Source organism: Littorina saxatilis, linkage group LG4 (genome assembly GCF_037325665.1).
Source record: "Littorina saxatilis isolate snail1 linkage group LG4, US_GU_Lsax_2.0, whole genome shotgun sequence".
Classification (NCBI taxonomy): Eukaryota; Metazoa; Mollusca; class Gastropoda; order Littorinimorpha; family Littorinidae; genus Littorina; species Littorina saxatilis.
The window spans coordinates 24,146,804-24,167,916 of record NC_090248.1 but is presented as its reverse complement, the minus strand read 5'-3'; the positions used below and the strand labels follow the sequence as shown (position 1 = coordinate 24,167,916).

The window sequence follows — 21,113 nt, the reverse complement described above, 5'->3', positions numbered from 1 at the left end:
GTCAGTTCAAACAGTGATCGCGACATGTGTTTATGCGCGTCGTATACACGGATTAATGCGGTCGCGGCTTTAAACGGCTTGAATAGCTGTTGAATTCTTTGTTAACCGTAACCTTTTCTGTTTAATTATAATGCCGGTTAACATGACTTGTCTGTGTCAACGTAACTTGATTCGGGAAGTGCAATGCAGCCCTAGTTATGAGGTTAACTGAGAACATTAACTCCGAGCCCAGGGTGAAAAAACGTTCGCTAGTTCGCATGGACTCTTTTTGAACCCTTGCCTTTCTCAGAACACAACACACATCTTGACTGCTCTTTCTCTTTTTCTTTGAAAATAGAAACTAGAACGAGAACCGAGAACATCCTGTAAGGGAAGGGGCCCTATGTTGGGCTTGTCCCTAAGTTGAGCCACCTCTTTTCTTTGTGTACGCTCTTCGAGGCAAAACACATTGTTGTTTTCGAACTGATTTTATTGCAACAATTTAAACAGGTTAGGTGTTCACACAAAATTTTAGTCGGTTCAATTTAAATAACCAAGAGTTTTTTTTCTCAATTTTCTGGTTTGCCTGAAAACAAAGTTTCATTGGGCATACAGCAAAAAGGCTCTCGCTTCTTCTAAGAAGCCATCGAAACAGACACAATACGTTTTCCAAACAAGAATGCAGCCCATTAATTTCCCAGTATCATGCTCATTCTCAGTCTGTTTGGCCGGCTCTGCTAGTGATTTTACGGTTGTGATGTCCGCAGATGTGACTTGGGACACTCCCTTTCTCCTAGGTTAGGCATATTGTATAATATCACCACAGTGAATATTTAGGCCTACAGTGTGATTTTCTTTATTCCGAATGTTTTAGACAGGGTCTGGTGTTACCCATCGTACCTTGCATACCATCGGTTCTTCTTGCATGGATATATACTTGATAATGATTCAACTTCTGGCACATACAGCGCGTGATTTCTTGACCTTTTTTTGTACTAGCTGATCATGAATAATGTGATAGTTACATCAAATTATTTGAGTTTTCCCTTATATATAGCTTGAGTTATGGTTTTATCATACGATTTCGGTAAAGTTTTGTCATTTTGTTGTGTTCTTGTGCTAGAATATTGTATTGTTTGTGTTAAGAACGTCGGAGTAAAGGTGTCTCAACTTAATAACTCCTTCCCGTTACAGGGACATGTTTCAAATGTTGTATTCAACAAAAACATTATTTTCTCTGCTTTCCATAATCAAAACGTGCTGACACATTTTAGTGTTACTTCTTAATCTTCTTGTTACTGTTGCATTAAAATCTGGATGGAAGGTGCGGAACTTGCCCAGAAACGTTCAGAGTTAGGGTGGCCAACATAGGGCCCCCTCCCTTACAGGATTTTATGGGTTAAACGAGTAGAGACGGCAATAACATGCGGACGACATTACCAGAATGACTTGGTGAAATTAAACATTTTTCTTTTAAGAACGTCTGAAGGATTTCCTACACAAAATCACCAACACCTTGGGATTTAAATCTAACTTACTGTTTGGCCGATGACCTAGCCTTTTCCCTGGCGGTGAGTTGTTGCCAGGAAGAGTTTTGGGACTATCGGATTTTCCCGGATGCTATTCTTTTGAAAAAGAGAAGACCATCAGCTCAAGCCTTCGTACACAATGTCATTCATGGACGCCGCCGCACTCGCGGACAGACTAACAGACCGACAGACAAACAGAAAGACGACATACAGACGTCTCTACCCCTCTCTCTGACTGTCTGTGTGTCTCTCTGCCAGGCTGCCTGTCTCTCTGTGTCTCTGTCTCTCTTGCTCTCTGTCACTCTCTCTGTCACACTGACACACTGTCACACACACACACACACACACATACACACACACACACACACACACGACAGTGACACACACTCACACACACGTACACGTACAAACATCCACATACGCACGCATGCACGCACGCACACGCACGCACGCACGCACGCACGCACGCACACCGCACACACACACACACACACACACACACAAACATCCACATACGCACGCACGCACACACTCGCACACACACATGCACACACGTGTGACAACACACATCATGCGGCACACACACACACACCGCGCGCGCGCACCCAACACAAGCGATCGCTTAAAAACACTGACACAAACGCATGCTTCACAGAAGCCGACGATGATATCTTGACGGTATTTGAGCAGTCTGGGCCGGGATGGCTTGCATTGATGAGGTATGACTTTTCATTGGACATATGAACGGTTTCCGTTTGTGTTCAGTCTTCATAAAAAAAAACACCAGTCAGTCCCTTACAAACGGAATTTAAACAGTCTGTTTGACCAATTGACCTATTTCCTTGCTTGTGAACAGGAAGCTTTTTGGGACTATCGGTTTTTCCCGGATGAAGATCAAAAGAGCAGCCCAAGCTCAGACTTACATTCACTGATGTACACCTGGGGAAAGGCACCGAGACACAATACGCGTAGCCTCGGGTTTCGATCACTTTTACAAACGCGCGCACGCGCGCACACCGTGCACACACGCGAGCGTGCACGTATACGCACGCACACACACGCACGCGCGCACGCGCGCGCACGCACCCACACACACACACACACACACACACACACACACACACACTCAGTTACACACACTCTCACACACACTGACACAACCTCACACACATACATAAACAAACACAGACACACACACACACACACACAATGGCACACACATACACACTGGCACACACATACAAACTGGCACACACACACACATACACGCGCACATACTCACACACATAGCATTGTGAATTGAATGATCATCGAACATTGCTATCTGTTCATGAAAAGTGCGGCAAAACTCTATTCTGGCCCCTAACACGTTGCTCTCTTTCACTTGGCCACAACCGATCACAAGAAAGCTCAGGCTTACTTTACAGGCTTACTTATTTTCGTCGAATAATAAAAATGTTTTTTCAGCATTCTTCGAAAAGTTCAATTAATCTAGTAGGAATGACGGTAGTGAGAAAGGTAGCAAATCAGGATCAAATTTCGATTGCGATCGCCCGAGTTGGTACATTTCAAATTGGATATGAAACCACTTAGTGTGCTTTTTTTTTACTAGCAAGCAGGAAGTCCTCATGTATCGCTATAGGTTTGCTGACGCAGCAGATTTTTTACACGTCTATGTTCTGATTGTTTGTTGTCTGATGACATTCTGATACATCCTGAACTCAGGTCAAAGTGAGTTTGGCTCATTCTCTCCCTGACAGGATGCCTTGAGTTTCCTTGTCTGGCAAGGAAACCGATTTTTTTTTATTTTTTTTTTATTTTTTTTACATATTTAGAGCTTTTTGTAATGTATTATTTATATAAGCAGATTCGCGATCGTCGATAATGATTTTTCATGGTGTTTAGTAATTTTTAAATTACAAAGGAATTGATATGCAAGACAGTTTCAAGCGAGCTATTTTTCGCGGCTGTATTTATTGTGCAAACAACTCTAAAATATATGGGAGATAACTCTGTATTTTTGTTTTGATAGATTCGCGTTGGACTGTAGCGTCCGGTCAGGGAGAGAATGAGCCGAACTCATTTTGACCTGAGTTCAGGATGATTCTGATAAGCATCGCTCCACGGCTATTGCCAGTTGTCTCTCTGACCGGACGCTACAGTCCTACGCGAATCTATCAAAATAAGAATACAGAGCAAGGACTTCTTTGTAGTCCTTGATACAGAGTTATCTCCCATATGTTTTTCGCGAGCACTGATCTAAATTTGAGATCAGTGTTCGCGAGACGAAAATGATTGCAGATTGGCCGACTTCGACAGTGATCTCCGTTCTGTTCTTCACAGTTATGATAAAGTCATCGTTCTAAGGTCAAAACAAGTCGAAATGTTGGGACTGCTGCCGGAAGGAGACCGTAATATATGGTTTCATCACTGTCAACTGGTTACAGAAAAAATCGTCTGCTCCAGTGAGCGCCGAAACCACCGAAACGGTTGATTATCACGTGGCACTTTTGCCATATTTAGAGTTGTTTGCACAGTAAATACAGCCGCGAAAAATAGCTCGCTTGAAACTGTCTTACATATCAATTCCTCATTCTGATAAGCATCGCTCCACGGCAATTGTCAGTTGTCTCTCTGACCGGACGCTACAGTCCAACGCGAATCTATCAAAACAAGAATACAGAGTTATCTCCCATATGTTTTTCGGGAGCACTGATCTAAATTTGAGATTAGTGTTCGCCAGACAAGGAAACTCAAGGCATCCTGTCAGGGAGAGAATGAGCCGAACTCATTTTGACCTGAGTTCAGGATGGTCTGAATACTGATGATGGTTCCTGCCTATGAGGGACTGTCGTTGATACGTCTTCGCTGAATGTTGTGGCGGTAGTTTGAGCTTATATAGTAGGCAGTGCGTGTTTCGCTACCCCCGAGTCTTTGTCTCTGTTTCTCTGTCTGTCTGTCTGTCTGGAGAGACAGAGACAGAGACAGATAGACAGAGAGAGTGATGACTTGAGGTTTTATCCGAGTTCTGCCTCGTTATTAGCCATTGAGTATAACTGTTTTATCATCATTGCTTTGTTGTTGTTCTTTGGCCATTTACGTTGATTGACTTGTTACACATCGACATTGATAGTTTTATTCTTCTTCTTCTTCGTCGTTCGCTATATAGTTTTATTATAAGAACCTTTTCTAATTCCTATTAACTCGATGTTCTTTAACTATATTTATACATAAATGCATACTGTAAAGCAATATGCATTGTTAGAGGATCTTCTAGTAGCAGTGTCCAAATGTCAAAGCTGCTTTTCCCAGTTTTACGTAAGAGACCGACTGTATATTGTGTTATTGTATTTGTCAGACCTGATTGTACCAAGTCCCTACACATGTTGTAATGCGCTTAGAGCCAAATATTTTTGTTTTTTGTAAGGGATAGGCGCAATATAAATACACTTTATTATTATTTATTATTAAGTGTATATCTAACACGGTCTTCGGTTGTATGATGTTTTTGAACTTCTCTTTCACGCCGGCATTAATTTTTCTTCTTCATACTAGTACCCAGCTGCATTCTGACGAGGAAAAGGGTCGTAATATTTCCGAAACCTTGACGTTGTTTAAAAACTCTTCAGTTCCAAGGGTGTGCTCTTTTAAACACATTTTTTAATGTTCTTTTATCTACAGGGGGATGTTGCGAGAAAGGGAGAGAAGGGATGGGTTGAGAGACGGAGAAAACAAATTCAGATAATTTATCGAAAGACTTGAATTCCTGATACTAGGACTCGGAGATCAAGGGCAACTTAATTTTATGTTTTATGATTGCCTGTATTACATGGGCACGTATGACACACTATGCCAGCCGAAGTAATGTCCTCATAACTCATAACTCATAACATTTTATTGATCCAACAAAGGAAATTAATTTAGTCATCAGCACATATAGGTCATTAATTAATAACTATAATAGAATAAAAGAAGAAAATTCATAAAACCCATGATATAAAAATACCATTTTTTCTTGCACACCTGACACACCGACACACCAATACACATGCATACATGCCTACATACATACCTACATACATACCTACATACATACATACATACATACATACATACATACATACATACATTCCATGTTAAAGTGTAGTTAAGAACATCACAGTAATTATATCATTGTTTGAATTAACAGATAAGTTTTTATGTAAATGATGATAACAACAATCCATAATTAACGCTATTGCACTACCAAGGAAGAGACCAACCAAACACATAAAAACCAATAACAGTAATCATCATCAGTTATCACAGGTATCACAGTAGATTAGCCATCAGGTAGTTAGACTCAATTGGGCAAAATATAGTGTCAACACCATCACAACAAAGGCTGGGCTTGGCGCAACGTGTATGTACTTGTCTTTAAACGATCCTGGATAACTTGTCGCATGCGGATTCACTTTGTGCAACTGTTGTCCTGGTGTGGCGCAATTTCAGTTTTGTCAAATCCGCTGTAGCTTTTTTTATGTCCCAAAATCCGATGTCGGATTTTTGTTTTTACAAAATCCACTTTTGCATTTAGTCACAAAATTCGCCTTCGGTGACACACACACACAAAAATACCCACTATAACTAAAAATCAACACCCTTTAGCCCTAATGTTAATCGTCTTTCGTCATACCGCCCTGAACATTTTTTTTTTACTGAAGGACTGTGCAGCAAAGAGTAGACTTCTAAACGAAACGGGATAATTCCTGTATTATTGACAAGCCAAAAGTAAGGTATTTTATTTAACGTATTGTGTTGCGGCGGCAGAAGCAAGAACTTTGAAATTTGAACATGTTCAAATGGTGTTATGTTTTAAATCGAGAATAATAGGCATCGACTATTTGTAAATACCAACCTATGTGTTTTGTTTTGTTTATTTCTTTGTTTATTTCATTTTTTCATTTTTGTTGTTGTTGCTTGTAACATGTCGAAAGCGGATTTGTTGTTGTTCTTCTTACCGGATCGTCAGTGCTGTGAGGTGAAAAGGTCCCTCCGTAAAGAGTACCACACCCTTTCTGTCCTAGATTTCTTCGTTTCACAAACAATATACCTTTCCAGACAGGTTTGACTAGTTGGTCAAGATCAGTGGGCGGTTTATGATAATGTATACACTTAGCTTTGGAATTTCTGTTTCACACGGCCGTCTGACTTACGTTTTGTGAAGGCTTGTCACATTTCAACTATTTTGAACAGGATGAAAGTCGCTTGTTCATTTCAATGCTTGTTATTCTCTCAGGTGCCAGGAGAAAGGTTCCGTACAACTCTCGCTTGCTCTATTACACATGTCGTATGCATAGAGAGCGATTACTTCCCTTTGGTTATTTGATATAATTATTGCTGCGGTAAGACTAAGAGTGGTTCTGTCGTAGACATGTTGCTGTAAGACCGCTTATTAACACACATGATAGTGCTGAGCCTTCGCCAAAGTTTCATTTTCGCAAAATTGCTTCAGATTCAGAGTATTTCCTGTAATTAGACGAACGAGGAAGGAACTTTTCAGTTTCCGCGACTGGAGAGTTTTGGTTTGGCAGACACCGGCATTTGAATGATGGTCAGGACAGCGCCACACCGTCATTTTCAAATATTTTTGCAAGTATGTTTTCTCGAAAGGACGACTGTGTTTGTGGAAAGTAACCGAGGATACAATCGTTGCAGGCAAAGGCAAGGCATACAGTTGGGAAAATGCAATCTTTTGTGGGGGAAAGATGACTTGCAGCGCTTCAGTTTCATCTCAGGACGTTCAGTGACGTGACGAGTGAGTGCGTGCGCAGGGATACAGAGCCTAGCATGCATGTAGTCACTTCTTTCTGTGTGGCCTGCATAGCACAATTGGTTCAATAAGCTTACTGCCGTTTGACGATTTAAAAAAAAAGTGTTTGTTTTGTCAATTATAATAGTCTCTCCACGGTTTTTGTTGTATTCAAATGATGGGAAAATCGCCGTTTAACTTGTTTGTAACCGTCTGAAAACAAACAAACAAACAAACAAACTCGCCCGCAGAATAAGTTTAAGAAGGACACAATAAAGATAGTGACTGCTCTATTTACTAGTACTAAGTAGTAGTGCTTGCGCGCGTTGGTCAGTTGCTCGTCCGACGTCCGATGACATGAAAAGCGGTGTTGTAGCGGTCAACTGAAAACACAACAGCAAAACAACAACAACAACAACAGCAACAACTCGCCAGCATGTTAAGTTTAAGCAGGCCAACCAAAAGTAGTGACTATTTTCTAGACTTTATTTCCCTGAGCGAGCGCTTGTTGGTCGTCGGACGTCATGACATCAAAAGCGCTGTAATTAAGTTATCTTTCCTTCCTAGTGTCGACAAAAAACAACAACAACAAAAACAAACAAAACACCCCTTCTGTTCACTTGAAATACACCATTGTATCGTATGTACACAAAAATAGATTCAGGCCATTATAGACCAGTCATCGCAAGCAGTTTGTGGTTTTAGTATTTCTCAAAATTCAAGGTCATAGAGGCAACACTTCTAGATATGATGTTTTTCAGTGAAGTGGTTTTGTTTTAAACTAAAGGATGTCATTCACTTATTATTTCTGTGAAACTTTCTGCTGCGGCATTATAATATTTAAGGTGGATGCAAATGAAATATGCCATATGGTAGAAATCAATCAATCAATCAATGAGGCTTATATCGCGCATATTCCGTGGGTACAGTTCTAGGCGCTCTGCAGTGATGCCGTGTGAGATGAAATTTTATACGGCCAGTAATTGCAGCCATTTCGGCGCATATTTACCTTTCACGGCCTATTATTCCAAGTCACACGGGTATAGGTAGACAATTATTAACTGTGCCTAAGCAATTTTTGCCAGGAAAGACCCTTTTGTCAATCGTGGGATCTTTAACGTGCACACCCAATGTAGTGTACAGGGGGGGGGGGGGGGGGGGGGGGGGAGTTCAGACACCGAAGAGAGTCTGCACACAAATTTGACTCTGAAATAAATTTCCGCCGAACCTGGGATCGAACTCACGCTGACAGCGGCCAACTGAATACAAATCCAGCGCGCTACCAACTGAGCTATATCCCCGCCCCAAATGACAACCCGACGCTGTATAAGCCTCGTTGTGAAAAGTTTTCAAGAAATTGGCCAAAATAAGTTGTTCTTTGCTCGAATCACGATTTAATTGTACAATGCTTTTCATAATTGAGTCATGGTAGCTGTTTTAATACGCATTATTTAATATGCGCCCACTATGCAAGCATTTCTCAGTGATAATGCTGGTAATATTACTGCAAAAGCTGCTGACAAATTCTAAGAAATATACTTGTCAAGACAAACACACACACATGTGGCAGACATACCTACATTACGCACACACAAAAGAGGGGAAAATACAAGAAAGAAATATAAAACAAACAAACAAATAGCAATGTCTCCAAAAAAACACAATTCCAGTGAGTGCATTCTATCGGCACACAGTCTTTCGCTGAATGCCTGTTAGATTTTTGAGAAAGACTACAGTGAAACGTTCTGTTAACCTAAATTTGAGCTCTTTTGTCGTAAATATTTCCTGAAATGTGTTAATGATAGTAATACAAATTATTTGTAGAGAAATAGTGAGTAAGACTCTCCATATAATATTGACATGAAAAGGGTCTGTTCACAACAAGATTGACCCAGATTCACGACAGTTTTCCGAAAAAGTGTTATTTTCCGTTTGCATAGATGCATCTTTTTAGTGTGCGACTCTAGTCCTGCGTCCACTATTTGAGCTTGAAAGTAAGAGTTTTTGCGGATTTTTTACAGTTGTTGTTGTTGTTGTTGTTGCATGTTGTTTTTGTTGTTGTTGGTGGTGGTGGTTAGTTTTTGTTGTTGTTGTTGTTGTTGTTGTTGTTGTTGTTGTTCTTCTTCTTCTTCTTCTTCTTCTTCTTCTTCTTCTTCTTCTTCTTCTTCTTCTTCTTCATATTATAGTGGAAGTATAGGTTTTAGTAATGACATGTTGTCGCGCATGAGACCGAACACAAAAAACACACACACACACAAAACAAAACACTTCGCTGTTGTTCTTCATTATCAACAGCAACCTATCTTGTACATGTACAGGCATGACAACTCTTTCAACAGCCCTTCAAGGACCACCTTTATCTCTCTGCGGTTTTGTTGGTATCACTAACACCACTATCGTAAGATGATATGTAGGGGTTTCTGATAGCAGTTTTCGGGAAAAGCACAGATGTTCCACGTATACCCAAAGGGAGACACTTAACGATACCATGTTTTGTCAATCCAAGATTTGAATTGAGCGTCTCGGTGCGATGAACAGCCCTGTTTAAGCCCCTACCGTGTTGTACTTTGCTTGAGTTCATTTCAATGTGTTGACAAATAAGGGAAAGAATTTAGGATTTAAATCATATAATCGTTAAATGTATGCTGCGTGCATGTACAGCAAATTGCTTTGAGTGTTACTAGCTGTATGTATGAGTTACTGTGTGTGTTTGTGTTTGTGTGCGTGTGTGCGTGTGTGTGCGCGCGTTTGTGTGTGTGTGTGTGTGTGTGTGTGTGTGTGTGTGTGTGTGCGTGCGTGCGTGCGTGGGTGCGTGCGTGTGTGTGGGCGTGCGTGTGTATGCGTGTTTGGAAGGGTATGTTCGTGATCATAAACCCTATGAAATTCATCTGAAGGCACAAAGTCAGATTCGTTGGCGATGTTGTCATGATGATCATTATAATGATGATCATGATAATGATCATTATAATGATGACTATGATCAAGAACATGATGCTCATCATCATCAAAATGGTGAAGTTGCGCTTTTACCAGACAGGTATGGATGGTTTCAGCGTGGCAGCAAATATATAACTCATTAAATTCTGCGGAACACAGAAAATGAAAACAGGTTTCTCGCAAAAGGAACGGTTGTTGAGCCACATGATCCATCCGCGGCAAGTTGATTTCCTTGTTAAAGATTCCTCATATGATTATTTAAGCTTTTTTTCGTAATGATAGGCTAACAGCCTTACTTATTTTCAAACTGAGCATTGAAGCCAACAAACAAACACACACACGAACAGACAAACATGCAGTGAGTTTTCTTTTACCAGCCATTCAAGAGAAAGAAAAAAAACCACCAAGCTGCCTCTGAAAGTAAAAATAACGTGTCGGTTATAAGGTCGTCGTCTTATCTGACTATAATCTACTAACGTAATGAGTTTTTTTGATGCTTGTCATTCAGTTCAAACATCCAACTTTGTGATGGTGATGGCGATTCGTTTTCTTGGAAATTATGTGGCTGAGGTTGTTTCGGACTCTTCTTTCTGTTGTGTCTTTTAATGTCAGCAATGTCTTATTTTGTTCTTAAATATTGGACTTGCCCGGACAGTGTCCGCGTGACCCCAATTGAATACCAATTGTCTTAGTCATGACATTTTTTTCTCAGAAAATGTGCTGTTAGTTCTTTCGTTTTTGACTTTCGTTCCCGTCAGCCATGTTGGTTTCAAAAGATTGGACCGGTCCAGGTCGACACTTTTTTGTTCCATGTCTAACTGAAAGCTCTATGTTTTTATTGCACCCTTTTTTTTCTTGGAAAGTTTGCTGTTGCCCTTGTTTTCATGAAGTTTTACATTCGAAACTCAGTAGTATTTTGTCCACGTCAGCCTTGGTCTTTGTTTCAAAATGTCTGGACGCTATATTGAAGATGCCAAAGTGTAAAGAATTGAAAGTCTGTGGTCGGTGTTTTCTTCGGGCTTTGCAAGCTAAGGCAAGTTAAGTTGTTTCTGCTCACGGTAGCTCTATGTGTACTGCTTTTAAACACGTCTCTCTGTCTCTCTCTCACACTGTATCTCTGTCTGTCTCTCGCTCTCTCTCTCTCTCTCTCTCTCTCTCTCTCTCTCTCTCCCTCTCCTGGGCCTTTGGCTTATCTGAGCTACAAACCGAAAGTTCTCCGAGGACGCCAGGGAGGACGTTTTCTTTGAATTGTTGGAATCAAAAGTGAACTGAAAGACGTCATCGCTTGCCGCAGCCGTTTAAGGACTCAACTGAAAGTGGAGCGATTTGGACGTTTGAAGTTTCGTTTCTGCAAAACCGACGTCACCAATATTCTTAATTCTGGAATCCAGCCACAAGAATGACGAAAGGTTCCGATCGCCTTCCTTTGTGTTGTTCTCAGGGGTAATTTTCTTCGGAGGTCGGTCAGACTCATTGCAATTTCTTGCAAGACTATTACGCCGTGCTCCTGATTTCTTCGCAATCTGAGATGACTGAGGTAAATTATGTCAGTACTAGTAGATCATAAATGCAGCGCACTTTTCCTCTGTTGCTCAAGTTTATTCTGTTTAAGCTTTTAGCCCAATGAAGCTATCAAGACCTTTTAAAATAGATCTGAGAAAGATGGGAGAGGAATGCATGGGAATGAAGGTAATACATAATTTACAACATTTGCAAAGAGAAAACGAGCAATAGGTTTGAGCGTTATGAAAAGAAATTGTAAATAGATAAAATAAACAATTAGACAAAAAAAGTTTCAAAAAGAGGAAGCCTAAAAATCTACAAGATCCAATATAGTTTCGCGGCAACGCCAGTATCTTTCGTGAGGTGGCTCCTCTCAGTTATATCCTGCCAAAATCTTTTAGTTGGTGAGTATGTGAGAGGCTGCATGATCGAGAGGGCATGAGTGAATATTTTAACCGAAATAATTGTAAAGTATACTGCATGTCAAAAACAATAGGATGTCCGAGTTTTGTATGTGAGAGAGTGCGTTATCGAGAGTACAAGAGTGAATATTTATTATGAAGAAATCGGCTGTGCAAATCTCAAATGTACACTGAGGAATTCATTTCGGGTCGATAGTTCTTTATACTCAGATGCTAAAGAATCATAGGTGTGCGCTATTGTAGAATACCGTGAAATACGCCTGGGGATATGTCTTCATATCCTCATAACTTGCTTGATAAGGCCTTTTATCCGAAATATATTTGAAAAAAGTGTGAGAGCGATGTTTGACCAGAGCAGATTCAGAATCCATAACCTACAGCCGGCGGAAGCCCCAGGCTGCGGGGTTTTGGCGCGATTATTCCGAGGCCAAAACTGAAAATAAGTAATTAACACTGTCGATTAACATTGTCGCTGTGAATTACACAGAAAGCGTGCTAATTGAAATATTCGCGTGAAAATGATAACTGGCGCTGGTAAGCCGTCATAGCTACTTTTTTGCGTATAGGAAGACTCAAGCATGCGTCACGTGCTTACTGTTCTATTGTTGCCCACCGTTGGCAATGAGCCAGGAATGACCATTAACTCGTGGTCGCTTCCACTAGAAGCCACGGGGCTTTGTCAAGGAACGATAACAATATAATTATGAAGAACAAAACTGTGAAATGCTCTAGGGGACGTGACTTCCTTGTTATGGCTGTGTATGTGTCACAAAATACTAAGTAGTGAATTCCAGGACTGTTTTGACTGGAATGGTCCGCTGTGATGCGATACGGTTCGCGAAAGGGCAAAGGTGAATGGAATAAACAATAAAGAAATTGGCTTATTGATAAGTATTGTTTCAGATTCAGTACGTATTATTTAAAGTGGTTATCATGCGTGTTGGTAGCGGGTTGTGAGACTGGACAAAATGACGGTTGAAAACTGATGCTACTCAAGGACGGTACTCTCTGGATCACCGTGTTTTTTGGTGGGTTTTGTCTTTGACCCACTGCGTAGAGATAATACATCAGGTGTGTTTGTACATGTGTGTGCGTGTGTGTATGTGTGTGTGTGTGTGTGTGTGTGTGTGTACGTGTGGGGGTGGGGGTGTCCGTTATTACATGTGTGTGTGCGTACGTGCGTGCGTGCATGCAAGTGTGTGTGAGACGTTCCTATAGGTTAACCAGGACTTCGATCAGTCTTGACAGGTCTGCAGGTCAAAGTCATTCGCACCTTATTTTTTTTTTACCACCTTCGTCCGGTTAGGTCAGTTTCCGGGTAAGGAAATTGCTGTTTCAGACAGGTTATTCTCCGAAAAAAATCATAGCTATAAGGGCACACACCCTGTTTCTGGCTTTGGAAGAAAAAGGTTCAAAGGAATTCACCCCAAGTATGTTTTTACTACAATTAACGCTTCCTGGTAGTTCCTTGTGGGATCGACATTTGAAAACGGGATATTGTTCAAAAATGGAAAAAAGGGCGAAAATGAAATCTATGTACCCATGACAGTATCTTAAAGATACATGATCCCAAATCCTACATGTATTCTTCGTCAAAGTGCAAGGAGGGAGATGCGGAAGGAAGGAATTATGATGCAATGAAAGCGTCACTTCGAACACACAAAAAGCTACATTCCGAAAAAGGGGGATGAACGGGGATCGTGCGTGTCTGCGGGAGCATGTGTGTGCCACTGAGATATATAGCACACAAATCATCACATGAAGATCAAGGGGCCTGATCAAGCAGCTTATTAGCCTCAGTCAGAAATCCTGTATGATTTTTGTTTTGTTTTTCTGCGTATTTGCCTTTTCAACAACAACGATGAGAGTTCCCATTGGTTTCATTCTGCGCAGGTGTGCTTAACACATGTGGCACGTTAGTGTACGCGGATAGAGAGAGAGAGAGAGAGAGAGAGAGAGAGAGAGAGAGAGAGAGAGAGAGAGAGAGAGAGAGAGAGAGAGAGAGAGAGAGCTGTCCTGTCTCAAATGGACTTAAGGCTTCATTAAACTCCTAAATACCTCATCAACAATATTTTCAAATACTTCGCGCATAAACCATTATTTTTGGAGAAACAGAACGACAAAATGTCGGGCTGCATTATCTGTAAAGTGATAATTACCTTTGGGTTTATGATGATTACTTGTGTCCGCAATATTGCACCAGGTTCGCTCGTAGGCATTTTTCAAAAGATCATGAACTGTTGCCCAATGCAAACATAACGCTGTAATTGTTCTGCTGATACTTTTTGTGCTTCAAGTCGGAATGTTCAGTCGTCATTTAAACCACAAGTATAATGATTATATATGGGTGCTGGTAAGGAGGTGTGGGGGGGGGGGGGGGTGGCATGAGTTTTGCTCGTGCCTATTTATACGAACGCATTGTTGGTTGGTCGGAGGCGTCGCCATTCGGAGATCAATAATAGTGTCAGATGCATCTGTGCCGCCAAGAAAATCGGTCGTAAAACGGGAGGTGTCGTTATTGGGAGGGGTCGCTATGGGAGATTTTACTGTATTAGAAGTAGTAGTATGCAGGAGAGTACAACCCACGCCCACGCGGGAGTGAGATCGTTTGAAATCAAATTTAGCAAACACTTTTTCATCTGATGTCATCGACTTCGATGGATGACAATTCGATCTTTCTCGGTCAAGTGCCAGTTGCACCTATTATTCTCTGTGGCGCTTCCTCATAGTCAAGCTGAAATTCCCGTTACCTATTGGCGCGTTGTGCATGATACACAATTATGCAAAATGTGATTGCAATCACCCGACGCTTCGTCACAATCATGCGATCTCTCTCTTTCCATAGGCCCAGAACGATGGCTGTTTTCGTGAAAGACTGAGAGAGACAATGACAATTCCTTATTTAACGAGGGTAATAGAATAAGCAGTGGTTTGCTTTTTTTACTTCTGGCCCTCGCCCTAATATTACCGTATTTTACGGACTGATAAGGCGCAACTTTTTTTTCTCAATCTTGACCCCTGCGGCTTATTGAACGGAAGCGCTTTGTGTGTTGTTAATGCCTGGGTCTCACATATACGATTTGTCGGAAGTGTCGGGGATAGTTAAGTCGGCTAGGTCGGAAGTGTCGGATGCAAATTCGGCTCCAAATTTCACTCCCGACCTGTCCTTACGACTGATCCGACCATGTAGCCGACAACCACCCGACTTTAGGGCCGACAAATCGGACATGTGTCCAGACACTTCCGACTGCAGTAACGACAGGCCCGATTACTAGCTGAAAAACTTCCGAACAATAGACGACTCTCACGACCAGTGTAACGACTAAACCGACTAGCTAACGACTGTCCTAACGACAAATCAGACACCATTACGACTAATCCGAACGACACAATGCTACCGACAAATCCGACCACCCTTACGAGTCTTCCGACTACCGTTACGACTAATCAGAATCGCCTTACGACTAAACCGACACGCTTACGACAACCACCCGACAAATTTCTATTCGTCTGAGTCGGGAGGCTCAGTTCAAAACAGTCTGAAGGGCCTTCCGAACTAACCGACTTTTCAAAAACAAAATTGCTAATTCTCACGAACTCTCCGACCTCTTCCGACTTCCAGCCGACTACCTAAAGTCGGGTGACATTCGTAGATGTGAGACCGGGGCATAAAATAGAAATCCCTGGCCAAGTTTCATCTCAGACATCAAAAAGACCGCCTGAGTACCAGTCAAACAACTTGTGATAATGCATGTTTCAGCTACCAGAACTACCCTGGCCAAGTTTCTTCTCAAGACATCAAAAAGACCCCCCCCCCCCCCCCCAGGTTAAACTTCCCCATAGGTTAAACTGGGTCACTGACCCGATGCAGGGAGTGCTAGCCTACCCTGGCCAAGTTTCCTCTTAATACATCAAAAAGACCGCCCCCCCCCCCCCCCCTATAGATAAAACTGGGTCATTGACCCCGGGGAAGAAGGTCCTGTCTGTAAACAAGGCCACCCAGCATCCTGACCTCAGGTCAAAATGCGTTCGGCTCATTCTCTCCCTGACAGGATGCCTTGGTTTTCCTTGTCTGGCGAGGAAATCGATTTTTTTTATTTTTTTTTTTACATATTTAGATCTTTTCGTAATGTGTTATGTATATAAGCAGATTCGCGATCGTCGATAATGATTTTTCATGGTGTTGTGTAATTTTTAAATTACAAAGGAATTGATATGTAAGACAGTTTCAAGCGAGCTATTTTTCGCGGCTGTATTTACTGTGCAAACAACTCTAAATATGGCAAAAGTGTCACGTGATAATCAACTGTTCCGTCGCGATATAACCTTCGTGGTTGAAAACGACGTTAAACGCCAAAGAAAGAACTTGAAGAAAGAAAGAAATCAACCGTTTGGTTTCGGCGCTCGCTGGAGCAGACGATTTTTTGACAGTGATGCAACCATATATTACGGTCTCCTTCCCAAAATTTCGACTTGTTTTGACCTTAGAACGATGTCTTTATCAAAACTGTGAAGAACAGAACGGAGATCACTGTCGAAGTCGGCCAATCTGCCATCATTTTCGTCTCGCGAACACTGCTCGTGCACAACATAATTATGGGAGATAACTCTGTATTCTTGTTTTGATAGATTCGCGTAAGACTTTAGCGTCCGGTCAGAGAGATAACTGAGGAGAGCCGTGGAGCGATGAGTATCAGAATGGGCCACCCAGCTGTCACAAAGGACCTGCCTTTGACTGCACACCAGTGTACCAAATTAAAACAAACGCTATCAAGTTCTCGATGCGTGCACCTGCAGAGAGAGAGAGAGAGAGGGGGGGAGAGAGACCACCGGTGGAGAGACGGAGAGAGAGAGAGTATAGGACTCAGGTGCCTGTCTTTTTGTGTGTGTAGATTTTCGCGGGCTCGGTGCAGCTGCTATCTTATTTCATAACTTTCATTTTAACCTCTAACGGTTAGGTAGAGAGGTGCACGCATCGACAACTTGATAGCGTTCGTTTTTATATGGTCAACTATCGGCAGGACCTTGGTGACCGGCGCCTGTGGCCGGACAGATGGAGAGAAAAAAGGTATGGAAAGGTGTCTTGAGGCTTCGTTCACAGGTTCTTGGATCATCCAAACAGTTTTACTTACTCCTAATCGTTCCATTCGTAAGACTTCGTTCGGCTCAGTTGAAGATGAGTTTATCCCGCCTGTGTGTCTCGGTCTGTTTCATCTCGGTTTTCAAAGCGGCGGAGAAAAGATTTGAATTGAATTATGAACAAGCTGTCACTGAACATGCATTAAACTGAAAGTATGGCTGATTTTACTGAGTTTTATGTTTGTGTTTGTGCACTAGTCTCCACAATGTTGATTCAGCCGTGTTCGTATTAAATGTGTAAGCTTAATTCGTATCATGCTTTGCCCACTGGCTGTGTTTGGCTAATTGGCTTCTTTAATTTTCAAGATATTCAAAGGCATACCCACCCATGGTCATCTTAGGCAAATTTGATCGTTATTATTTTTATATAACCTCTCAGTGGGCCCCCTCTCAGTCTCTGGTCATTATAATCATATAACTTATCAGGTGCAACTATTTGCACTTCAGTTATCTACCATCAGTTCAGCGAGTAACAGACTATGCTGCACATTGTACCTTGGGTCCTTAATTAAATAGCTGAATTTCGTGCATAAGTATGCTTGCCGGGTTTTTTTTTCTCCGAGTGTCAACCATACATTTTATTTTTATTTATTTATTTATTTACGAGGATTTATATCGCGCACGTATCTCACCACACAAGGCGACTCAAGGCGCATGTTACCTATTAATGCCGTGTGAGATGGAATTTTTTACACAATATATCACGCATTCACATCGGCCAGTAGATCGACTGCCTTTAGGCGCTGCATCCACCTTTCACGGCCTATTATTCCAGGTCACACGGGTATTTCAAACCTTAGTGGCAAAATGTGTACACTGATGTAACGGTACCTCCTATTCAGACTTTGTCGCGTGACCAAGGTTTCTTCCGCACAGACTGTAGTACATGTAGATGTCTTACGGAACCGGAGTAGGATAGCAGCAGACAGGAATGCGTGAGACACTGCTTCTGATACATATCTAGTCAATCGTGCCGTTTACATTTTCTCTTCCGGTTTCGGTTATAGTAGCTGAAAAGACCCATTTCTTGGAATCGGCGGGTTCTTCAAAAACTGTGGCGTCTCGTAATACGAGAGACACATAAAGCCGGAGCTAGACTTTCAAGTTTGGACGAAACACTAAAAAGGTAACTTGATTTAGTTCGTTCATACTTGTCATATTTGCGGTAGGGCAAATGCCTTTGCTAGTGTCATACATTTTGATCAGTTGTAACGAAAAACTCTAACATTTTGCGATGATTGTGTCCCAGCCGGCAAAATGCAAAACGTTCAGTACGTCTAGTCATAATCTACGCATCGACGTGAAATTCGTTATACACTGTTTAATTAACACAGCAGATAAACCGCCAGGCAATTGGTTGCATCATCGTTTTTTATTGAGGGGGGTTGTGTGAAGGTCAACTTAAAAAGGCACTGAAATGCAGTGAGTGCAACTGAGGTGAACATATTTTCCCGGTCACCCATTTATTCGTAAGTCGATCATTGTTTGTTCTGGGTGGTGCTTTTAAAACATTTTTTGTTTAAACTTATTATTACTAGTGGCGTATTTCCGTCTGAACATTCCGGTGTTTTTCTGGAGCGCCCCGACATTAGTCTCCCGCAGTTATGCTCTCTCTCTCTCTCTCTCTCAAACACACACACACACACACAACCACTCAGTGATACACACACAACCGCACGCGCGCACACACACACACCCACACACACACACACACACACACACACACAAACAAACATAATACACACACCGTGGCACACACACACACACACACACACACCTTCGTCCACCCACCCCAACCCCACCTGTCTGTTCACTGATTCATCGACGAACACACAATCATTACAATAATCCTATCCGGCTGTATTTTAGGCCCTGGGGTACTCCGTTGTGAATCAAGTAAGAAGAAAATAATACGTGTTCCGGATTTGATGCCGTGAGCGTGCTGTAGTTCTTGCTTCATTCATAACATTCTCGCGTCAACAAACCAGAGGAGCAGGAGAAGAAGACAAAATCGTACGTGCGAGTGGTCACTAAACCCCAATTTCAGCGGTATATCTTTTTATTGCTAGTTTCGTTCGTTTATGAATGAAGTCGGCGTGAAGGATCAAGGATGCTTGAACGATTTTTTTTTTACGTGATTCCTCCCACGTACAGCCTGTCAAATATCAGTGTATGAATATTGACTATCTAGATTGCATCATTCTGGACTTAACTGTCTGTGTGATATGATGAAACTGTTCACGATGAAGTAAAACGACAGACAGCCGTGACAATTTACAGTGGAAGTCCTGCTCTTGCTCAGTGAGTAAATTAGTGTTTGTTTGTTTCTATTTGTATTTCTCTTAATTTAAAAACAAATCTGTAAATCGCTTTTACTAAATCACGTAAATAGGCACACATTTCAAAACTATGCTCGTGCTGAGTGAGTAAGTGAATCAGTGATTCCATCTGCATTTCTTTAAAAGAACACTCTTTATCTGTAAATCACTTTTACTAAATACAATCGTTTGAAGGCCTAAACAGTCTCACTCAACTTCACAACGACAAACGAACAAAGTGCAATGAAGGAGTCAGCATGCAATACAGTCGAACCTGTCTGTGACGACCATCCGGCGCAATGGCCCGGACCGACCAAAACTTGTCGCTATAGACAGGCGGTCGCTATGGAAAGGTTAATCATATAGCATAGAACTCGTCTGGGGCCCTTCAGTGGTCGTTGTGGGCAGGTGGTCTCTTTCGAGAGGTGGTCGCAAGGACATGAACGACTGTACGTGATTCAGCTTTATTACAGAAAGCTTATTTTTTTGCAGGAAACTTTACTTATCCTGGCGTGTGCCTACTCGTATGTTTGCTAATGACTGAACTATGTGGTGGCCGCGTAGTTTCAGCCTGAGAGAGAGAGACAATGACAATGATTCTTTATTTAACGAGGGTAATAGAGAAAGCAGTGATCTACTTTTTTTACATCTGGCCCTCGCCCTAAAACAGAGAGATAGAGAGACGCAGACGCAGATAATGTATTCACAATAGGCCATAGCCCCTTATAATCGCACAACACATACATTACACGGCATTTAACTAGGAGGTTACAACATCTCTTAATTTAAAGGCATTATACAAATACAGGGACACATTTCTGACAACAGTTTCTTGAGGTGATGCTGAGAGCAAGCTGAATCGAAAAGTGCTTGGGTTTTCATAATATTTAAATGGGATACTGCCATTTTTCTCAAAAAATTAAAAATTGTTCCAAGTATAAACAACACAAAACAAAATGGACTTCATCTTCTTGGTTTTCTTTACAAAGATGACACATCAAATCATCGGCATTATGTTTTTTAATGCCGAATCGAAACCTGGTCATAATACACTTTAGATGTCTAGTCTATCCATACTCGACAAAAGATCAGGGTTTAATGTCATGTACAGTACAACATGTCCGATAAACAGCAAATCTATCACTATTTTGTATATGATAATCCCACCCTTGCCATCTGCAATCGACCAACCTTTCCCTAAACATACGCAACAAATCTTTTTCATTAAACAACGCCCTGATTCAACCACACAAAACCAAAACCGTACTCATACAATTTACAACGGACACTTGAGGCCCAGTTCTTTTTACCACTCTCATCCATTTTATACAACATTTCATATGATTTACGAGGAATTAAAGTCTGTGCTGTGCGCCTCCATCTTTCAATTTCAACCAGTAGCTAATGAGAGAGAGAGAGAGAGAGAGAGGACTGAGAGAGAGAGAGAGAGAGATGTTGAATACGATGCTGCTGCAATACTGAAAGGGCGCTTACC

General features: G+C 41.6%; 1 protein-coding gene across 2 annotated transcripts in view; it reads left to right on the top strand.

The window, feature by feature from the left end:
* Window positions 1-21,113, top strand: part of LOC138964289 (serine/threonine-protein kinase TBK1-like) — a 111,057-nt gene that overhangs the window by 49,619 nt on the left and 40,325 nt on the right. The window contains exon 1 of one of the 2 annotated variants that reach the window (XM_070336203.1): window positions 19,445-19,601. The exons of the other annotated variant lie outside the window; for it this stretch is intronic. The gene's annotated coding sequence lies outside the window, so the exon portion shown is untranslated. Of the gene's footprint in view, window positions 1-19,444; window positions 19,602-21,113 lie in introns of those variants that run through there. 2 annotated transcript variants of the gene reach the window in all.